The 24,028-nt window shown below is 40.7% G+C and overlaps 1 pseudogene; it reads left to right on the forward strand.

The window, feature by feature from the left end:
• Positions 1-22,976: 22,976 nt before the first annotated feature.
• Positions 22,977-23,705, forward strand: Rpl7-ps28 (ribosomal protein L7, pseudogene 28; annotated as a pseudogene).
• Positions 23,706-24,028: the final 323 nt, after the last annotated feature.

Below are 24,028 nucleotides of genomic sequence, written 5' to 3' on the forward strand. Positions count from 1 at the left end.
TAGAAGTACTCTGGTAGCCAGACATTTTGGCCCATACATAACATTTTAGCACTTGGAAAACTGAGGCAGGAAGGTCACCATTAATTCAAGTCTAGTCTGTCCTACATGGTGAGTTCTAAGGCAGTCGGGTCTATGGAGTAAGACTCTGATCTCAAACAAACAAACACTCAACAATAAAAGAGCAGTACCATAATAGTCCCGTGGAGGTATTGTTGTTTATTCCTTTAATATCATGACCTAGGCAGTAGAGGGGCCCCAAATCCAGAAATATCAATAGGCACACAAAAATAGTGTCTTCATAAAAGCCCACTCACTCCCCATTGCTAAAAGACCAAGTAAAGGCAGTTCAACAGAGTAGATACAGTTTGATTCTACTCACCCTGTTGCAGGTATGCAGGATCAAGATAGCCGTACCTTCACCCCCTCAACTGGGAAATGGTAGGGAGGTTACCAAGAGAAGAGAACTAAAGAAAGTAATTAAAAAATCAGCCTATGAAATTCTGTCTTGAGCTCTTAGCAGCTGGAGTGTGAAACTAACCAGAAACAACAGATAAATACTTGGGAATTGAGCACCACCCAGATTTCACAGTAATTTCTGGGTACCAAATATCTGAGCAGATACAACAGTGCTGCAGAGACTAAAAAATAAATGTGCATTTGGACTGCAGCCCAGAAATGTGGGGTAAGAGTATGTTTCCTTAACATAAACAGATAGTCTTCTAGCTTAGAAGACTCAAATAGGAAGCAGAATCGAATAAAGTCATATCTAAATTGTCTAGGACATAATAAAATTACTAACTCTACCATGAAATATGAAATTTTCAACTTGTTCTAGTGAACAGAATCGATAGTAATGTATTCACAACTTGGAGCTGTTTCACGATGATTTAAAAATACAAGCAGTCATGAACACTATTTAAATTGCTGAAAAAACAGAAAGTCATATCAAAGAAAAAGAGATACAGCTATGAACCACACAGAAAGTTCAAGCTGCTCTTCCAGGGGTACTAAGTTCAATTCCCAGCAAGCACATGGTGACTTGCAACCCTCTCTAAGGGATCTGATGCCCTCTTCTGGCATTCGCATGTACATGCGGCAGAGCACTCATACGTTTAAAAAATAAATTAAAATTTTCCTTGATGTGTGCAATGGTAGACTGGAGACAAAGGAAAGAGGCAGTCAAATAAAGATAGATCAACAGAAAAATATACAAAATGAACTAGAGGAAACAAAAACATACATTTAAAAATAATTAATAGTTTTGGGCAACTGTGCTAAAACTTAAAAATGCAGAAGCCTAAAAAAAAAATCAAGGAATGGCACAAACCATAAAAATAAACTTTAGGGCTGGGGAGGTGGCTTAGTCAATGAAGTGTTTTCTACAAAAGCACAAGGACCTGACTCCAGATTCCTAGCATTTATGAAAAGCTGAGAATAATGACATACCAGTAATTCCAGAGCTAGGGAGGTAGAGACAAGTGTATCCTGGGGGCTTTCTGCACACCAATGAGCTTAATTGGTGAAAAGACCTTGTCTCAGAAAACCAGGTGGAGCCAGGTGTCATGTTTTATTCCCTGAATTCCAGCACTTGGGAGTCAAAGACAGGCAAGTCTCTGAGTTTGAGTACAGCCTGATCTACAGAGCAAGTTCCAGGACAGTCAGGGCTGCATAGTGAGACCCTGTGTCACAAACAAACAAACAAACAAACAAACAAACAAACAAACAAAAAACAAAAACAAACAAATAACCCAAACCAACAACAATAAGAAAATCAAAAACAAGGGAAAGAAGCAATTGAAGAAAACACCATTGTTTTGGGGAAGTAACAGTGGCAGGAGCTAGCGATAGTTGATCATGTTACATGATAGTCAGAAAGCAGAAAAGAAGGAATTAATATATACATACTTGTTCTGAACTTGCCTTCTCCAATCTTACAATTAAGAATCTCCTGCTTATGAATAGCCTAGTAGGGGCACCAGTGGAAGGGGAAGCCCTTGGTCCTGCCAAGACTGAACCCTCAGTGAATGTGATTGTTGGGGGGGAGGGAGGTAATGGGGAGAGGATGGGGAGGGGAACACAGATAGAGAAGGGGAGGGGTAGCGGTTAGGAGGATGTTGGCCCAGAAACCGGAAAAGGTAATAACAATTGAAATGTAAATAAGAAATACCCAATTTAATAAAGATGGAGAAAAAAAAGAATCTCCTGCTTAGGGAATAGTGCTTCCTACAGTAGGCTTGTCTCTACACCTCAAGTAAAATAATTAAGATAATCCCCCTCAGACTTGCTTACAAGCCAAGCTCATCTAGATAGTCTTTCACTGGTATTCTCTTCCCAGGTTATTCTAGATTGTGCCAAGTTAAAGCTAACCAGTCATCACACTAGGTCTTCATCAATAGATTAATACAATGATAGATCCAAATTTTGAATAGATTATTGGGATGTGGTGGAACTGTGGAAGGTGAGGCCTGAGTGGAGGTGGTGGGTTGTTGAAAGCATGTCCTTAAATATATGTGACCCCAATTCTGTCTTGTCTCTGCTTCCTAGCTACTGTTAATCCTACCAAACAAGAGTAAAGACCACTACCAAAATTAGTCAAATTTACAGCGAACTTTTTTACATGTGCCCAATATAGTTGGTCTGGTGACTGCCTTTCTCTAAATGCAGGGTTTGAGAGGACTTCTCCAAAATAGGAGATGTGGGGTTTTTATAGCCTCCAAACTGCAAAGCTAGGGGGTTTCCAAGCGTTGGGGAATTTCCAGGGGAGTTTTAGTTACATAGGCAGTTGGTAGAATATCTCAAAATTAGTTGGCAGAACATTTTACCTTATGAGGGTAGAGGTGTGTAGGTCAAGGCACAGTCAGGATGCTGGACCAAGTCAAATTCCAAGAAGGTTCAAGGTACAGCCAGTTCAAATTCCAAAAACCAGAAATCTGAGTTTTACAGAAAACAGAAACAAACTTATTTTGACCTTGTAACAAGATGGCTTCTAATCTTTTTTTTTAAATTAACTTGAGTATTTCTTATATACATTTCAAGTGTTATTCCCTTTCCCGGTTTCCGGGCAAACATCCCCCTAATCCCTCCCCCTCCCCTTCTTTATGGGTGTTCCCCTCCCCATCCTCCCCCCATTGTCGCCCTCCCCCCAACAGTCTAGTTCACTGGGGGTTCAGTCTTAGCAGGACCCAGGGCTTTCCCTTCCACTGGTGCTCTTACTAGGATATTCATTGCTACCTATGAGGTCAGAGTCCAGGGTCAGTCCATGTATAGTCTTTAGGTAGTGGCTTAGTCCCTGGAAGCTCTGGTTGCTTGGCATTGTTGTACATATGGGGTCTCGAGCCCCTTCAAGCTCTTCCAGTTCTTTCTCTGATTCCTTCAACAGGGGTCCTATTCTCAGTTCAGTGGTTTGCTGCTGGCATTCGCCTCTGTATTTGCTGTATTCTGGCTGTGTCTCTCAGGAGAGATCTACATCCGGCTCCTGTCGGCCTGCACTTCTTTGCTTCATCTATCTTGTCTAATTGGATGGCTGTATATGTGTGGGCCACATGTGGGGCAGGCTCTGAATGGGTGTTCCTTCTGTGTCCGTTTTAATCTTTGCCTCTCTATTCCCTGCCAAGGGTATTCTTATTCCCCTTTTAAAGAAGGAGTGAAGCATTCACATTTTGATCATCCATCTTGAGTTTCATTTGTTCTAGGCATCTAGGGTAATTCAAGCATTTGGGCTAATAGCCACTTATCAATGAGTGCATACCATGTGTGTTTTTCTGTGATTGGGTTACCTCACTCAGGATGATATTTTCCAGTTCCAACCATTTGTCTATGAATTTCATAAATCATTGTTTTTGATAGCTGAGTAATATTCCATTGTGTAGATGTACCACATTTTCTGTATCCATTCCTCTGTTGAAGGGCATCTGGGTTCTTTCCAGCTTCTGGCTATTATAAATAAGGCTGCGATGAACATAGTGGAACAGGTGTCTTTTTTATATGTTGGGGGATCTTTTGGGTATATTCCCAAGAGAGGTAAAGCTGGATCCTCAGGCAGTTCAATGTCCAATATTCTGAGGAACCTCCAGACTGATTTCCAGAATGGTTGTACCAGTCTGCAATCCCACCAACAATGGAGGAGTGTTCCTCTTTCTCCACATCCTCGCCAGCATCTGCTGTCACCTGAGTTTTTGATCTTAGCCATTCTCACTGGTGTGAGGTGAAATCTCAGGGTTGTTTTGATTTGCATTTCCCTTATGACTAAAGATGTTGAACATTTCTTTAGGTGTTTCTCAGCCATTCGGCATTCCTCAGCGGTGAATTCTTTGTTTAGCTCTGAACCCCATTTTTTAAGAGGGTTATTTGTCTCCCTGCGGTCTAACTTCTTGAGTTCTTTGTATATTTTGGATATAAGGCCTCTATCTGTTGTAGGATTGGTAAAGATCTTTTCCCAATCTGTTGGTTGCCATTTTGTCCTAACCACAGTGTCCTTTGCCTTACAGAAGCTTTGCAGTTTTATGAGATCCCATTTGTCGATTCTTGATCTTAGAGCATAGATGGCTTCTAATCTTAATATGGAGTCAGGCTGGCTCATCACTACCAGGAAGAGACCTGACTCTGACATATATTTCTGCTCCTTGCCATCAAATTCTGTCTTTTCTCAAGCTAAAAGCAAGCAGAGGATCCATCAACTTTGGAATGAAGTCTTTCATCAAACTAAATCTTTCTTTTGTATTTCCTGCAGGGCTAGCAATTAAACACAGGGTTTCATGGCCACACCCCAACACTCTGACTTTTAAGGGGTTTTGTTTCTCTCAAAGATCTGTCACAGTGAGAGAAAGCTAACTAGCACAAATATAAGGGATGGCAAAGGAAATCTCTTTGTCGTCATGCCACATTTCTGTGTCATAAAAATGGTTGCATGAAATCTCAACAATGTGTATAACAGATTTTGATCATGTAGTTTGTTCACTGTAGTCATCTATCTAAGGATAAAACTAGCTACACAGGGGCACTCGAGTATTTGTGTTGCTATTTTTCAAGATAAAATGTTAAAAAACAAACTAATGAGAAATTGGTGAGGTAGAAGAATAGAGAAGCCAAGGGAATAATCTTTTATATAGACTTAAGTAACCTGGGATTTGTTTGTATGGAGGTTGTTAAAGGACTTAGATGGGAAGAGTTCTGAATCAGAAGTAGGAACAATACCCTGGCTGGAGTGTTTTTGAGAGAAACAGGAAGGAGAGGGATTACAAACAATGGATATAGTATGGAATAGTGAAGGTATGCGTTGTAAGAAACACAACCAAATGAAATAAACAAACCAACAAAAGCTCAATAATACTAATTTTCACCCCAGTCTCCATGCTCTTTAAGTTACAAGTTAAACTGTAAATTATAGTTCATTGTCAACAAATGCCTGATGAACTTTCTTAGCAGGCTCTGGTGTAAAATATGTGATTCTTCTCTGCTTTGTTTTGTAGTTCTGAATTATGTCACCCTCAGGGCCTCTAAGGGATAAATTATGCTACTTGTTAATAACCAGGGCGGCAAGGGACTGTGTTTGAAGATAAGATGGAAAAATAGTGCTACAGATTAATTAATAATGGAACACATCTGGATGTTTTCAGCTCCTAGACTCCAGTAATGATACTATCTCCTTGACTACTAACAGTTGGTTGTTCATGCCCCCAAAACAAAGACAGTCTTGTAGAAACTTAGATATAATTCATAGAAAACTGCCTTTCCTCTGCAACATACAAACAAAAATCCCCACTGTGATGGTTTCTTCCATCACAATAAGATTTTGTTATAGACAGATTACTTAAAAATTAAGTCCTTCTAAAAGACACAATGTAGAGATTTATGTATCATGTTCAGAGGTAGAATTAAGTAAGATCCTATGGCATCTGTGTTAGAAGAAAATAGTCAAAATAAAAAAATCATAATCAAGGAATCAGATTCAAGCTGTCTATGGCCTCACAATTTAATCAGGACTCTGAGACAACTTCACCTCATTGTTAAAATAAATGGAGCTAACAAATACCTAAAGCCATGCTCTTAAGGAAGAGGTCAACAGCAACCCACCTATATTTTAGTACTTCTATTCATTCATTCATTCATTCATTCATTCATTCATACATTCATTCAGTCACATATTCATCTATTATATGCATCTAATACACTGAGTATGCTGAGTATGAACAGGTATATGCTGTTCTCCCAGACCTTGCAGTCTAGTTGGAAAAGAGACAAGCAACTAGAAAACAGGACAGTAATTATTCTCTCTCTCTCTCTCTCTCTCTCTCTCTCTGGTCCCGAGTTTAATCTAAGGACCTCTCAGCACACTGTACTACTGAACAACACTCCCCCTTTTTTGTTATTATTAACATTTGCTGTGTGCTGCTCACAAATGATCTCAGCACAGTCACAAATCAGCCTTGTGAGATAGGTGCTAGTATCATTCCTATTATCACATATGACAAAACTAATATCAGGAGAATTTAGGCAAGTTAGCTCAGGCCATAAATTAACAACAAGCTCATGTTTTTCTACAAAGTCAAGAGCATTGCAATAGTATCTGATGTCTAAGAATGTAGGTAAGATTTTCCGGGCCACAGAGTTTAGCAGAAAGGGGATTTATAGAGATGATTAAGAGTTGGATCATCATGAGCATGTCAAAGCTTTAACAACCTTATCAAAGCAATGTAATGGTATATGTTTTAGTTATCTATAACCTCAGAACAATCCACTACAAAATTAAATATTTATTTAAACCATATTTAATTGCTCACAGTTAGAAATTTGAGGAGTTCTTAGTAGGGCCCTGTAATCACTACTTTTTGTTGTCAACTTTACTATATCTAGAGCTAACTAAACTCCAAAAATGGAGGGCAGACTAGTAGGGGATTTTTTTTGCTTAATTTGAAGTAGGAAGATCCACTTCTTAATATTTTTGGTTGTGAGCCTAGCCTTTAATGGCTGAGCCATCTCTCCAGTCCAGGAAGATCCACTTCTAATCCAAATATTGAGGTAGTAAACCACATCTTTAATTTGTATCACACCTTCTGCAAGAAGATTTTGCTCTTTGCCTGCTTCCTCTCATTCCATTCTTGCTAGTAAGTCCATTCCTTCACTGGCATCAGAACCTACTTCTTTGGGGTTCCAGTTTATTCTGATGACCAGCTGTACCTTTCAGCCTCATGAACTGAACAACTACTGAATTCTTGGACATTATGTTCATAGACAGCCATTGTTGGATTAGCTGGACCACAGCCTATAAAAGGAAGATATATTAATTCAATAACTTTTTGTTACTCTAGAGAATCCCAAATAATATAGGCTCCTATAGACTCCTCTTTGTGTGGTGTCAGTTGAGGTAGTCCCACAGTGATAAATGGATCTAGATATCTTTGGTTGTACAGACATGAAGTTGGTGGAGGATTTTAGCTGGGTATCACAGTTCTCTTATGCATAATTTCTAAAATAAAAAAAAGAAGGTTGCTAGGCTCCTTAAGACCCAATGGAACCCAAATGACAGAACTTACAGAATGAACTCTTTCTTTATGTATAGTATGTACAGAAAGGGCTTTATTAAAATGACTTACTGTGGTCCAGTAAGTCTATTCTCTGAATAGAATGTACAAGAATCCATGAAACTGACACATTATTTTCATCCTTCTATTGGTAAAAGTAAATTACAAGGTTAGACATGACTAAGGGGAAAGAAACAGGCTGTGCCTCTTTCCTAGAGGACTGACAAAATTGTTGAAAACGGCACATAAGTAACCATGTATGGCTGCACACACCTGTAATCTCAACACTTAGGAGGCTAAGGGAAGCAAAGAGTAACTTGGAGACCAGTTTAGGCTATACTGAGACTTTAAAAAAAAACCTGGGCTGTCGCCGCAGAGAGCCCGTGGGCAGCACCCCGCGAGCGAACTTGAGCCTCGGGACCACAGGTAAGACCAACTTGTCTGCTGCAAGAAAGCTGCCTGGTGAAATCGGGACACACAGAGGCAGAAATCCTCTAGGACCGGGCACGTCCTGTGCTTACCGGAAGTCCCACACCCACGGATCCCGGCCCGCAGCAGCTCTCTGCTCCCAGACCCCGTGGGAAAGAGACCTCACCGCCTGGTCAGGTGGGCATTCCTGAGGCTGCAGAGCGGAAGAGACCACCAACACTGCCCACCCCTGCCCACATCCCTGGCCCAAGAGGAAACTGTATAAGGCCTCTGGGCTCCCGTGGGGGAGGGCCCAGGAGCGGCAGGACCCCTGCCTGAGACACCGCCGGAACCTGAAAGAAACAGACCGGATAAACAGTTCTCTGCACCCAAATCCCGTGGGAGGGAGAGCTAAACCTTCAGAGAGGCAGACAAGCCTGGGAAACCAGAAGAGACTGCTCTCTGTACATACATCTCGGACGACAGAGGAAAACACCAATGGCCATCTGGAACCCTGGTGCACTGAAGCTCCCGGAAGGGGCGGCACAGGTCTTCCTGGTTGCTGCCGTCGCACAGAGCCCGTGGGCAGCACCCCACGAGCAAACTTGAGCCTCGGGACCACAGGTAAGACCAACTTTTCTGCTGCAAGAAAGCTGCCTGGTGAACTCAAGACACAGGCCCACAGGAACAGCTGAAGACCTGTAGAGAGGAAAAACTACACGCCCGAAAGCAGAACACTCTGTCCCCATAACTGACTGAAAGAGAGGAAAACAGGTCTACAGCACTCCTGACACACAGGCTTATAGGACAGTCTAGCCACTGTCAGAAATAGCAGAACAAAGTAACACTAGAGATAATCTGATGGCGAGAGGCAAGCGCAGGAACCCAAGCAACAGAAACCAAGACTACATGGCATCATCGGAGCCCAATTCTCCCACCGAAACAAATATGGAATATCCAAACACACCAGAAACGCAAGATCTAGTTTCAAAATCATATTTGATCATGATGCTGGAGGACTTCAAGAAAGACGTGAAGAACTCCCTTAGAGAACAAGTAGAAGCCTACAGAGAGGAATCACAAAAATGCCTGAAAGAATTCCAGGAAAACATAAATAAACAAGTAGAAGCGCATAGGAAGGAGACACAAAAATCCCTAAAAGAATTCCAGGAAAACATAAATAAACAAGTAGAAGCCCATAGAGAGGAGACACAAAAATCCCTGAAAGAATTCCAGGAAAACACAATCAAACAGTTGAAGGAATTAAAAATGGAAATAGAAGCAATCAAGAAAGAACACATGGAAACAACCCTGGATATAGAAAACCAAAAGAAGAGACAAGGAGCTGTAGATACAAGCTTCACCAACAGAATACAAGAGATGGAAGAGAGAATCTCAGGAGCAGAAGATTCCATAGAAATCATTGACTCAACTGTCAAAGATAATGCAAAGCGGAAAAAGCTACAGGAAATCCAAAACATACAGGAAATCCAGGACTCAATGAGAAGATCAAACCTAAGGATAATAGGTATAGAAGAGAGTGAAGAATCCCAGCTCAAAGGACCAGTAAATATCTTCAACAAAATCATAGAAGAAAACTTCCCTAACCTAAAAAAAGAGATACCCATAGGCATACAAGAAGCCTACAGAACTCCAAATAGATTGGACCAGAAAAGAAACACCTCCCGTCACATAATAGTCAAAACACCAAACGCACAAAATAAAGAAAGAATATTAAAAGCAGTAAGGGAAAAAGGTCAAGTAACATATAAAGGCAGACCTATCAGAATCACACCAGACTTCTCGCCAGAAACTATGAAGGCCAGAAGATCCTGGACTGATGTCATACAGACCCTAAGAGAACACAAATGCCAGCCCAGGTTACTGTATCCTGCAAAACTCTCAATTAACATAGATGGAGAAACCAAGATATTCCATGACAAAACCAAATTTACACAATATCTTTCTACAAATCCAGCACTACAAAGGATAATAAATGGTAAAGCCCAACATAAGGAGGCAAGCTATACCCTAGAAGAAGCAAGAAACTAATCGTCTTGGCAACAAAACAAAGAGAAGAAAAGCACACAAACATAACCTCACATCCAAATATGAATATAAAGGGAAGCAATAATCACTTTTCCTTAATATCTCTCAACATCAATGGCCTCAACTCCCCAATAAAAAGACATAGATTAACAAACTGGATACGCAACGAGGACCCTGCATTCTGCTGCCTACAGGAAACACACCTCAGAGACAAAGATAGACACTACCTCAGGGTGAAAGGCTGGAAAACAACTTTGCAAGCAAATGGTCAGAAGAAGCAAGCTGGAGTAGCCATTCTAATATCAAATAAAATCAATTTTCAATTAAAAGTCATCAAAAAAGATAAGGAAGGACACTTCATATTCATCAAAGGAAAAATCCACCAAGATGAACTCTCAATCCTAAATATCTATGCCCCAAATACAAGGGCACCTACATACGTAAAAGAAACCTTACTAAAGCTCAAAACACACATTGCACCTCACACAATAATAGTGGGAGATTTCAACACCCCACTCTCATCAATGGACAGATCATGGAAACAGAAATTAAACAGAGATGTAGACAGACTAAGAGAAGTCATGAGCCAAATGGACTTAACAGATATTTATAGAACATTCTATCCTAAAGCAAAAGGATATACCTTCTTCTCAGCTCCTCATGGTACTTTCTCCAAAATTGACCATATAATTGGTCAAAAAACGAGCCTCAACAGGTACATAAAGATAGAAATAATCCTATGCGTGCTATCAGACCACCAAGGCCTAAAACTGGTCTTCAATAACAATAAGGGAAGAATGCCCACATATACGTGGAAATTGAACAATGCTCTACTCAATTATAACCTAGTCAAGGAAGAAATAAAGAAAGAAATTAAAACCTTTTTAGAATTTAATGAAAATGAAGGTACAACATACCCAAACTTATGGGACACAATGAAAGCTGTGCTAAGAGGAAAACTCATAGCGCTGAGTGCCTGCAGAAAGAAACAGGAAAGAGCATATGTCAGCAGCTTGACAGCACACCTAAAAGCTCGAGAGCAAAAGGAAGCAAATACACCCAGGAGGAGTAGCAGGCAGGAAATAATCAAACTCAGAGCTGAAATCAACCAAGTAGAAACAAAAAGGACCATAGAAAGAATCAACAGAACCAAAAGTTGGTTCTTTGAGAAAATCAACAAGATAGATAAACCCTTAGCCAGACTAACGAGAGGACCCAGAGAGTGTGTCCAAATTAACAAAATCAGAAATGAAAAGGGAGACATAACTACAGATTCAGAGGAAATTCAAAAAATCATCAGATCTTACTATAAAAGCCTATATTCAACAAAACTTGAAAAATCTTCAGGAAATGGACAATTTCCTAGAAAGATACCAGGTACCGAAGTTAAATCAGGAACAGATAAACCAGTTAAACAACCCCATAACTCCTAAGGAAATAGAAGCAGTCATTAAAGGTCTCCCAACCAAAAAGAGCCCAGGTCCAGACGGGTTTAGTGCAGAATTCTATCAAACCTTCATAGAAGACTTCATACCAATATTATCCAAACTATTCCACAAAATTGAAACAGATGGATCACTCCCGAATTCCTTCTATGAAGCCACAATTACTCTTATACCTAAACCACACAAAGACCCAACAAAGAAAGAGAACTTCAGACCAATTTCCCTTATGAATATCGACGCAAAAATACTCAATAAAATTCTGGCAAACCGAATCCAAGAGCACATCAAAACAATCATCCACCATGACCAAGTAGGCTTCATCCCAGGCATGCAGGGATGGTTTAATATACGGAAAACCATCAATGTGATCCATTATATAAACAAACTGAAAGAACAAAACCACATGATCATTTCATTAGATGCTGAGAAAGCATTTGACAAAATTCAACACCCCTTCATGATAAAAGTCCTGGAAAGAATAGGAATTCAAGGCCCATACCTAAACATAGTAAAAGCCATATACAGCAAACCAGTTGCTAACATTAAACTAAATGGAGAGAAACTCGAAGCAATCCCACTAAAATCAGGGACTAGACAAGGCTGCCCACTCTCTCCCTACTTATTCAATATAGTTCTTGAAGTTCTAGCCAGAGCAATCAGACAACAAAAGGAGGTCAAGGGGATACAGATCGGAAAAGAAGAAGTCAAAATATCACTATTTGCAGATGATATGATAGTTTATTTAAGTGATCCCAAAAGTTCCACCAGAGAACTACTAAAGCTGATAAACAACTTCAGCAAAGTGGCTGGGTATAAAATTAACTCAAATAAATCAGTAGACTTCCTCTACACTAAAGAGAAACAATCCGAGAAAGAAATTAGGGAAACGACACCCTTCATAATAGACCCAAATAATATAAAGTACCTCGGTGTGACTTTAACCAAGCAAGTAAAATATCTGTACAATAAGAACTTCAAGACCCTGAAGAAAGAAACTGAAGAAGACCTCAGAAGATGGAAAGATCTCCCATGCTCATGGATTGGCAGGATTAATATAGTAAAAATGGCCATTTTACCAAAAGCGATCTACAGATTCAATGCAATCCCCATCAAAATACCAATCCAATTCTTCAAAGAATTAGACAGATCAATTTGCAAATTCATCTGGAATAACAAAAAACCCAGGATAGCTAAAACTATCCTCAACAATAAAAGGACTTCAGGGGGAATCACTATCCCTGAACTCAAGCAGTATTACAGAGCAATAGTGATAAAAACTGCATGGTATTGGTACAGAGACAGACAGATAGACCAATGGAATAGAATTGAAGACCCAGAAATGAACCCACACACCTATGGTCACTTGATTTTTGACAAAGGGGCCAAAACCATCCAATGGAAAAAAGATAGCATTTTCAGCAAATGGTGCTGGTTCAACTGGAGGTCAACATGTAGAAGAATGCAGATTGATCCATGCTTATCACCCTGTACAAAGCTTAAGTACAAGTGGATCAAGGACCTCCACATCAAACCAGACACACTCAAACTAATAGAAGAAAAACTAGGGAAGCATCTGGAACATGGGCACTGGAAAAAATTTCCTAAACAAAACACCAATGGCTTACGCTCTAAGATCAAGAATCGACAAATGGGATCTCATAAAACTGCAAAGCTTCTGTAAGGCAAAGGACACTGTGGTTAGGACAAATCGGCAAACAACAGATTGGGAAAAGATCTTTACCAATCCTACAACAGATAGAGGCCTTATATCCAAAATATACAAAGAACTCAAGAAGTTAGACCGCAGGGAGACAAATAACCCTATTAAAAAATGGTGTTCAGAGCTAAACAAAGAATTCACAGCTGACGAATGCCAAATGGCTGAGAAACACCTAAAGAAATGTTCAACATCTTTAGTCATAAGGGAAATGCAAATCAAAACAACCCTGAGATTTCACCTCACACCATTGAGAATGGCTAAGATCAAAAACTCAGGTGACAGCAGGTGCTGGCGAGGATGTGGAGAAAGAGGAACACTCCTCCATTGTTGGTGGGATTGCAGACTGGTACAACCATTCTGGAAATCAGTCTGGAGGATCCTCAGAAAATTGGACATTGAACTGCCTGAGGATCCAGCTATACCTCTCTTGGGCATATACCCAAAAGATGCCCCAACATATAAAAAGGACACGTGCTCCACTATGTTCATTGCAGCCTTATTTATAATAGCCAGAAGCTGGAAAGCACCCAGATGCCCTTCAACAGAGGAATGGATACAGAAAATGTGGTACATCTACACAATGGAATATTACTCAGCTATCAAAAACAACGGCTTTATGAAATTCGTAGGCAAATGGTTGGAACTGGAAAATATCATGCTGAGTGAGCTAACCCAAACACAGAAAGACATACATGGTATGCACTCACTGATAAGTGGCTATTAGCCCAAATGCTTGAATTACCCTAGATGCCTAGAACAAATGAAACTCAAGACGGATGATCAAAATGTGAATGCTTCACTCCTTCTCTAAAAGGGGAACTAGAATACCCTTGGCAGGGAAGACAGAGGCAAAGATTAAAACAGAGACTGAAGGAACACCCATTCAGAGCCTGCCCCACCTGTGGCCCATACACATACAGCCACCCAATTAGACAAGATTGATGAAGGAAAGAAGTGCAGACCGACAGGAGCCGGATGTAGATCTCTCCTGAGAGACACAGCCAGAATACAGCAAATACAGAGGCGAATGTCAGCAGCAAACCACTAAACTGAGAATAGGACCCCCATTGAAGGAATCAGAGAAAGAACTGGAAGAGCTTGAAGGGACTCGAGACCCCATATGTACAACAATGCCAAGCAACCAGAGCTTCCAGGGACTAAGCCACTACCTAAAGACTATACATGGACTGACCCTGGACTCTGACCTCATAGGTAGAAATGAATATCCTAGTAAGAGCACCAGTGGAAGGGAAAGCCCTGTGTCCTGCTAAGACTGAACCCCCAGTGAACTAGACTGTAGGGGGGAGGGCGGCCATGGGGGGATGGTTGGGAGGGGAACACCCATAAGGAAGGGGAGGAGGGACGGGGATGTTTGCCCGGAAACCAAAGAATTATTATTATGTATTAAATAAATTAAAAAAAAAGAAAAAAATAAATAAAAATCCAAAATATAAGAAAAAAAAAAGAAATCATTGACTCAACTGTCAAAGATAATGCAAAGCGGAAAAAGCTACTGGTCCAAAACATACAGGAAATCCAGGACTCAATGAGAAGATCACACCTAAGGATAATAGGTATAGAAGAGAGTGAAGACTCCCAGCTCAAAGGACCAGTAAATATCTTCAACACAATCATAGAAGAAAACTTCCCTAACCTAAAAAAAGAGATACCCATAGGCATACAAGAAGCCTACAGAACTCCAAATAGATTGGACCAGAAAAGAAACACCTCGCGTCACATAATAGTCAAAACACTAAATGCACAAAATAAAAAAAGAATATTAAAAGCAGTAAGGGAAAAAGGTCAAGTAACATATAAAGGCAGACCTATCAGAATCACACCAGACTTCTCGCCAGAAACTATGAAGGCCAGAAGATCCTGGACTGATGTCATACAGACCCTAAGAGAACACAAATGCCAGCCCAGGTTATTGTATCCTGCAAAACTCCCAATTAACATAGATGGAGAAACCAAGATATTCCATGACAAAACCAAATTTACACAATATCTTTCTACAAATCCAGCACTACAAAGGATAATAAATGGTAAAGCCCAACATAAGGAGGCAAGCTATACCCTAGAAGAAGCAAGAAACTAATAGTCTTGGCAACAAAACAAAGAGAATGAAAGCACACAAACATAACCTCACATCCAAATATGAATATAACGGGAAGCAATAATCACTATTCCTTAATATCTTTCAACATCAATGGCCTCAACTCCCCAATAAAAAGACATAGATTAACAAACTGGATACGCAACGAGGACCCTGCATTCTGCTGCCTACAGGAAACACACCTCAGAGACAAAGACAGACATTACCTCAGAGTGAAAGGATGGAAAACAATTTTCCAAGCAAATGGTCAGAAGAAGCAAGCTGGAGTAGCCATTCTAATATCAAATAAAATCAATTTTCAACTAAAAGTCATCAAAAAAGATAAGGAAGGACACTTCATATTCATCAAAGGAAAAATCCACCAAGATGAACTCTCAATCCTAAATATCTATGCCCCAAATACAAGGGCACCTACATATGTAAAAGAAACCTTACTAAAGCTCAAAATACACATTGCACCTCACACAATAATAGGGGAGATTTCAACACCCCACTCTCATCAATGGACAGATCATGGAAACAGAAATTAAACAGAGATGTAGACAGACTAAGAGAAGTTATGAGCCAAATGGACTTAAGGATATTTATAGAACATTCTATCCTAAAGCAAAAGGATATACCTTCTTCTCAGCTCCTCATGGTACTTTCTCCAAAATTGACCATATAATTGGTCAGAAAACGGGCCTCAACAGGTATAGAAAGATAGAAATAGACACCCGCGGATCCCGGCCCGCAGCAGCTCTCTGCTCCCAGACCCGGTGAGAGAGAGACCCAACCGCCTGGTCAGGTGGGCACTCCTGAGGCTGCAGAGCGGAAGAGACCACCAACACTGCTCACCCCTGCCCACATCCCTGGCCCAAGAGGAATCTGTATAAGGCCTCTGGGCTCCCGTGGGGGAGGGCCCAGGAGCGGCAGGACACCTGCCTGAGACACCGCCGGAACCTGAAAGAAACAGACCGGATAAACACTTCTCTGCACCCAAATCCCGTGGGAGGGAGAGCTAAACCTTCAGAGAGGCAGACAAGCCTGGGAAACCAGAAGAGACTGCTCCCTGCACACACATCTCGGACGCCAGAGGAAAAAGCCAAAGACCATCTGGAACCCTGGTGCACTGAAGCTCCCGGAAGGGGCGGCACAGGTCTTCCTGGTTGCTGCCGCTGCAGAGAGCCCCTGGGCAGCACCCCACGAGCGAACTTGAGCCTCGGGACCACAGGTAAGACCAAATTTTCTGCTGCAAGAAAGCTGCCTGGTGAACTCAAGACACAGGCCCACAGGAACAGCTGAAGACCTGTAGAGAGGAAAAACTACACGCCCGAAAGCAGAACACACTGTCCCCATAACTGACTGAAAGAGAGGAAAACAGGTCTACAGCACTCCTGACACACAGGCTTATAGCACAGTCTAGCCACTGTCAGAAATAGCAGAACAAAGTAACACTAGAGATAATCTGATGGGGAGAGGCAAGCGCAGGAACCCAAGCAACAGAAACCAAGACTACATGCCATCATCTGAGCCCAATTCTCCCACCAAAACAAACATGGAATATCCAAAGACACCAGAAAAGCAAGATCTAGTTTCAAAATCATATTTGATCATGATGCTGTAGGACTTCAAGAAAGACATGAACACACTTAGGGAAACACAGGAAAACATTAATAAACAAGTAGAAGCCTACAGAGAGGAATCGCAAAAATCCCTGAAAGAATTCCAGGAAAACACAATCAAACAGTTGAAGGAATGAAAAATGGAAATAGAAGCAATCAAGAAAGAACACATGGAAACAACCCTGGATATAGAAAACCAAAAGAAGAGACAAGGAGCTGTAGATACAAGCTTCACCAACAGAATACAAGAGATGGAAGAGAGAATCTCAGGAGCAGAAGATTCCATAGAAATCATTGACTCAACTGTCAAAGATAATGTAAAGCGGAAAAAGCTCCTGGTCCAAAACATACAGGAAATCCAGGACTCAATGAGAAGATCAAACCTAAGGATAATAGGTATAGAAGAGAGTGAAGACTCCCAGCTCAAAGGACCAGTAAATATCTTCAACAAAATCATAGAAGAAAACTTCCCTAACCTAAAAAAAGAGATACCCATAGACATACAAGAAGCCTACAGAACTCCAAATAGATTGGACCAGAAAAGAAACACCTCCCGTCACATAATTGTCAAAACACCAAACGCACAAAATAAAGAAAGAATATTAAAAGCAGTAAGGGAAAAAGGTCAAGTAACATATAAAGGGAGACCCATGAGAATCACAACAGACTTCTCGCCAGAAACTATGAAGGCCAGAAGATCCTGGACTGATGTCATACAGACCCTAAGAGAACACAAATGCCAGCCCAGGTTACTGTATCCAGCAAAACTCTCAATTAACATTGATGGAGAAACCAAGATATTCCATGACAAAACCAAATTTACACAATATCTTTCTACAAATCCAGCACTACAAAGGATAATAAATGGTAAAGCCCAACATAAGGAGGCAAGCTATACCCTAGAAGAAGCAAGAAACTAATCGTCTTGGCAACAAAACAAAGAGAAGAAAAGCACACAAACATAACCTCACATCCAAATATGAATATAAAGGGAAACAATAATCACTATTCCTTAATATCTCTCAATATCAATGACCTCAACTCCCCAATAAAAAGACATAGATTAACAAACTGGATACGCAACGAGGACCCTGCATTCTGCTGCCTACAGGAAACACACCTCAGAGACAAAGACAGACACTACCTCAGAGTGAAAGGCTGGAAAACAACTTTGCAAGCAAATGGTCAGAAGAAGCAAGCTGGAGTAGCCATTCTAATATCAAATAAAATCAATTTCCAACTAAATGTCATCAAAAAAGATAAGGAAGGACACTTCATATTCATCAAAGGAAAAATCCACCAAGATGAACTCTCAATCCTAAATATCTATGCCCCAAATACAAGGGCACCTACATACGTAAAAGAAACCTTACTAAAGCTCAAAACACACATTGCACCTCACACAATAATAGTGGGAGATTTCAACACCCCACTCTCATCAATGGACAGATCATGGAAAGAGAAGTTAAACAGTGATGTCGACAGACTAAGAGAAGTCATGAGCCAAATGGACTTAACGGATATTTATAGAACATTCTATCCTAAAGCAAAAGGATATACCTTCTTCTCAGCTCCTCATGGTACTTTCTCCAAAATTGACCATATAATTGGTCAAAAAAACGGGCCTCAACAGGTACAGAAATATAGAAATAATCCCATGCGTGCTATCGGACCACCACGGCCTAAAACTGGTCTTCAATATCAATAAGGGAAGAATGCCCACATATACGTGGAAATTGAACAATGCTCTACTCAATGATAACCTAGTCAAGGAACAAATAAAGAAATTAAAAACTTTTTAGAATTTAATGAAAATGAAGGTACAACATACCCAAACTTATGGGACACAATGAAAGCTGTGCTAAGAGGAAAACTCATAGCGCTGAGTGCCTGCAGAAAGAAACAGGAAAGAGCATATGTCAGCAGCTTGACAGCACACCTAAAAGCTCTAGAACAAATGAAGCAAATACACCCAGGAGGAGTAGAAGGCAGGAAATAATCAAACTCAGAGCTGAAATCAACCAAGTAGAAACAAAAAGGACCATAGAAAGAATCAACAGAACCAAAAGTTGGTTCTTTGAGAAAATCAACAAGATAGATAAACCCTTAGCCAGACTAACGAGAGGACACAGAGAGTGCGTCCAAATTAACAAAATCAGAAATGAAAAGGGAGACATAACTACAGATTCAGAGGAAATTCAAAAATCATCAGATCTTACTATAAAAACCTATATTCAACAAAATTTGAAAATCTTCAGGAAATGGACAATTTCCTAGACAGATACCAGGTATCGAAGTTAAATCAGGAACAGATAAACCAGTTAAACAACTCCATAACTCCTAAGGAAATAGAAGCAGTCATTAAAGGTCTCCCAACCAAAAAGAGCCCAGGTCCAGATGGGTTTAGTGCAGAATTCTATCAAACCTTCAGAGAAGACCTCATACCAATATTATCCAAACTATTCCACAAAATTGAAACAGATGGATCACTACCGAATACCTTCTACGAAGCCACAATTACTCTTATACCTAAACCACACAGAGACACAACAAAGCAAGAGAATTTCAGACCAATTTCTTTTATGAATATCGACGCAAAAATACTCAACAAAATTCTGGCAAACCGAATCCAAGAGCACATCAAAACAATCATCCACCATGATCAAGTAGGCTTCATCCCAGGCATGCAGGGATGGTTTAATATACGGAAAACCATCAACGTGATCCATTATATAAACAAACTGAAAGAACAAAACCACATGATCATTTCATTAGATGGTGAGAAAGCATTTGACAAAATTCAACACCCCTTCATGATAAAAGTCCTGGAAAGAATAGGAATTCAAGGCCCATACCTAAACATAGTAAAAGCCATATACAGCAAACCAGTTGCTAACATTAAACTAAATGGAGAGAAACTTGAAGCAATCCCACTAAAATCAGGGACTAGACAAGGCTGCCCACTCTCTCCCTACTTATTCAATATAGTTCTTGAAGTTCTAGCCAGAGCAATCAGACAACAAAAGGAGATCAAAGGGATACAGATCGGAAAAGAAGAGGTCAAAATATCACTATTTGCAGATGACATGATAGTATATGTAAGTGATCCCAAAAGTTCCACCAGAGAACTACTAAAGCTGATAAACAACTTCAGCAAAGTGGCTGGGTATAAAATTAACTCAAATAAATCAGTTGCCTTCCTCTATACAAAAGAGAAACAAGCCGAGAAAGAAATTAGGGAAACGACACCCTTCATAATAGACCCAAATAATATAAAGTACCTCGGTATGACTTTAACCAAGCAAGTAAAAGATCTGTACAATAAGAACTTCAAGACACTGAGGAAAGAAATTGAAGAAGACCTCAGAAGATGGAAAGATCTCCCATGCTCATGGATTGGCAGTATTAATATAGTAAAAATGGCCATTTTACCAAAAGCAATCTACAGATTCAATGCAATCCCCATCAAAATACCAATCCAATTCTTCAAAGAGTTAGACAGAAAAATTTGCAAATTCATCTGGAATAACAAAAAACCCAGGATAGCTAAAGCTATCCTCAACAATAAAAGGACTTCAGGGGGAATCACTATCCCTGAACTCAAGCAGTATTACAGAGCAATAGTGATAAAAACTGCATGGTATTGGTACAGAGACAGACAGATAGACCAATGGAATAGAATTGAAGACCCAGAAATGAACCCACACACCTATGGTCACTTGATTTTTGACAAAGGAGCCAAAACCATCAAATGGAAAAAAGATAGCATTTTCAGCAAATGGTGCTGGTTCAACTGGAGATCAACATGTAGAAGAATGCAGATCGATCCATGCTTATCACCCTGTACAAAGCTTAAGTACAAGTGGATCAAGGACCTCCACATCAAACCAGACACACTCAAACTAATAGAAGAAAAACTAGGGAAGCATCTGGAACACATGGGCACTGGAAAAAATTTCCTAAACAAAACACCAATAGCTTACGCTCTAAGATCAAGAATCGACAAATGGGATCTCATAAAACTGCAAAGCTTCTGTAAGGCAAAGGACACTGTGGTTAGGACAAAACGGCAACCAACAGATTGGGAAAAGATCTTTACCAATCCTACAACAGATAGAGGCCTTATATCCAAAATATACAAAGAACTCAAGAAGTTAGACCGTAGGGAAACAAATAACCCTATTAAAAAATGGGGTTCAGAGCTAAACAAAGAATTCCCAGCTGAGGAATGCTGAATGGCTGAGAAACACCCAAAAAATGTTCAACATCTTTAGTCATAAGGGAAATGCAAATCAAAACAACCCTGAGATTTCACCTCACACCAGTGAGAATGGCTAAGATCAAAAACTCAGGTGACAGCAGGTGCTGGCGAGGATGTAGAGAAAGAGGAACACTCCTCCATTGTTGGTGGGATTGCAGACTGGTACAACCATTCTGGAAATCAGTCTGGAGGTTCCTCAGAAAATTGAACATTGAACTGCCTGAGGATCCAGCTATACCTCTCTTGGGCATATACCCAAAAGATGCCCCAACATATAAAAAAGACACGTGCTCCACTATGTTCATTGCAGCCTTATTTATACTAGCCAGAAGCTGGAAAGAACCCAGATGCCCTTCAACAGAGGAATGGATACAGAAAATGTGGTACATCTACACAATGGAATATTACTCAGCTATCAAAAACAACGACTTTATGAAATTCGTAGGCAAATGGTTGGAACTGGAAAATATCATCCTGAGTGAGCTAACCCAATCACAGAAAGACATACATGGTATGCACTCATTGATAAGTGGCTATTAGCCCAAATGCTTGAATTACCCTAGATGCCTAGAACAAATGAAACTCAAGACGGATGATCAAAATGTGAATGCTTCACTCCTTCTTTAAAAGGGGAACAAGAATACCCTTGGCAGGGAATAGAGAGGCAAAGATTAAAACGGACACAGAAGGAACACCCATTCAGAGCCTGCCCCACATGTGGCCCATACATATACAGCCACCCAATTAGACAAGATGGATGAAGCAAAGAAGTGCAGGCCGACAGGAGCCGGATGTAGATCGCTCCTGAGAGACACAGCCAGAATACAGCAAATATAGAGGCGAATGCCAGCAGCAAACCACTGAAATGAGAATAGGACCCCCGTTGAAGGAATCAGAGAAAGAAGTGGAATAGCTTGAAGGGGCTCGAGACCCCATATGTACAACAATGCCAAGCAACCAGAGCTTCCAGGGACTAAGCCATTACCTAAAGACTATACATGGACTGACCCTGGACTCTGACCTCATAGGTAGCAATGAATATCCTAGTAAGAGCACCAGTGGAAGGGGCAGCCCTGGGTCCTGCTAAGACTGAACCCCCAGTGAACTAGACTGTAGTGGAGAGGGCGGCAATGCGGGGAGGGTTGGGAGGGGAACACCCATAAGGAAGGGGAGGGGGGAGGGGGATTTTTGCCCGGATACCGGGAAAGGGAATAACACTCGAAATGTATATAAGAAATACTCAAGTTAATAAAAAAAAACCTGAAAATAAAGGAGAGATGGCAAACAGGAAGGGGAAATGGTACCTAGATGAAAGGTTAGATGACTTGAATTGGATTATTGTTCTGAAACTGGATGGCGAGCTTATTAAAAACACAGTCTCCTAGGCTGAAGAAATGATTGTAGTTAAGCATGTTCTAGAGGACCTGTGTTCAGTACCAAGTACCTAAATAAGATGCCTGTAACTCCAGTTCCAGTAACCCATTGCCTGTTGCTGGCCTCCTTAGGCATCTGTACACATGTGACATCTGGCCCATAAATAAAAATAAATCTTTAAAAAATACAGATTTCTGGGGTTGTAGAGATGGCTCAGAGTTTGAGAGCACTGACTGCTCTTCCAGAGGTCCTGAGTTCAAATCCCAGCAACCACATGGAGGCTCACAACCATCTGTAATGGGATCTGATGCCCTCTTCTGACATGCAGGTGTACATGCAGGCAGAACACTGTATACATAAAAAAATCAATCATAAAAAATATTACTGATTTCTAGAACCTATCTGAGACACACTGGATCTGAATTCCTAGAAGGGGAACACAAAAATAGTATTTTGGCTCTCTTTTTAAGGCTGGAACCATGGAGGCTGTACCAGAGGAGAAAAAGAAGGCTGCTGCAGAGCCAGGAACCCTTAAGAAAAAGCGAAGGAATTTCACAGAGTAGAAGGTGAATCACCTGAGGAAGAAGTTTGCCCTGAAGACACTGCGAAAGGCAAGGAGGAAGCTCATCTATGAGAAGGCAGAGCACTCTCACAAGGAGTACAGGCAGATGTCCCGGACTGAGATTCGCATGGCTAGGACCGCAAGGAGAGCTGGGAATGTCTATGTGCCCGCAGAACCAAAATTGGCCTTTGTCATCAGAGTCCGAGGTATCAATGGAGTGAGCCCAAAGGTGTGCAAGGTGCTGCAGCCACTACGTCCTCAGCAGATCTTCAATGGCACCTTTGTTAAGCTCAACAAGGCTTCAATTAACATGCTGAGGACCGCGGAACCGTACATTGCATGGGGGCACCCCAACCTGAAGTCAGTAAACGAGCTCATCTACAAGCGAGGCTATGGCCAAATCATTGCCTTGACAGATAATTCCTTGATTGCTTGATCTCTTGGTAAATTTGGCATCATCTGCATGGAGGATCTAATTCATGAGATCTATACAGTTGGGAAACGCTTCAAGGAAGCAAATAACTTCCTGTGGCCCTTCAAACTATCTTCCCCACGAGGTGGAATGAAGAAAAAGACAACTCACTTTGTAGAAGGTGGAAATGCTGGCAACAGGGAAGAGCAGATAAACAGTCTTATTAGACGATGAGGTAAGATACTCATCAAGGTATTTTTATAATCTGGTCGTTAATAAACAGTCACAGCTTGGCAAAAAAGAAAAAAGAAAAAGAAAGAAAATAACATTTTGTTCAACACTTTTCTTCAGCCCCACCCCCTTTTTCTGCTTACCATGTTTTGTCACCATCCTGTACTCCAGAGGTGAAGTGGTAAATGAGATAGACCAAACTTCTGTCCTTTCCAAAAGGCAAGGACTGAGATGGAATAGGAAGGAAAAAAAAACATAAATAGCAAATGAGTTTCTTTCTTTTTTTTCTGTTTTATATCAGAATAGTCCTTGCCTAGTTAAGGTTT

Source organism: Rattus norvegicus, chromosome X (genome assembly GCF_021556685.1).
Source record: "Rattus norvegicus strain SHRSP/BbbUtx chromosome X, alternate assembly SHRSP_T2T, whole genome shotgun sequence".
Lineage (NCBI taxonomy): Eukaryota > Metazoa > Chordata > Mammalia > Rodentia > Muridae > Rattus > Rattus norvegicus.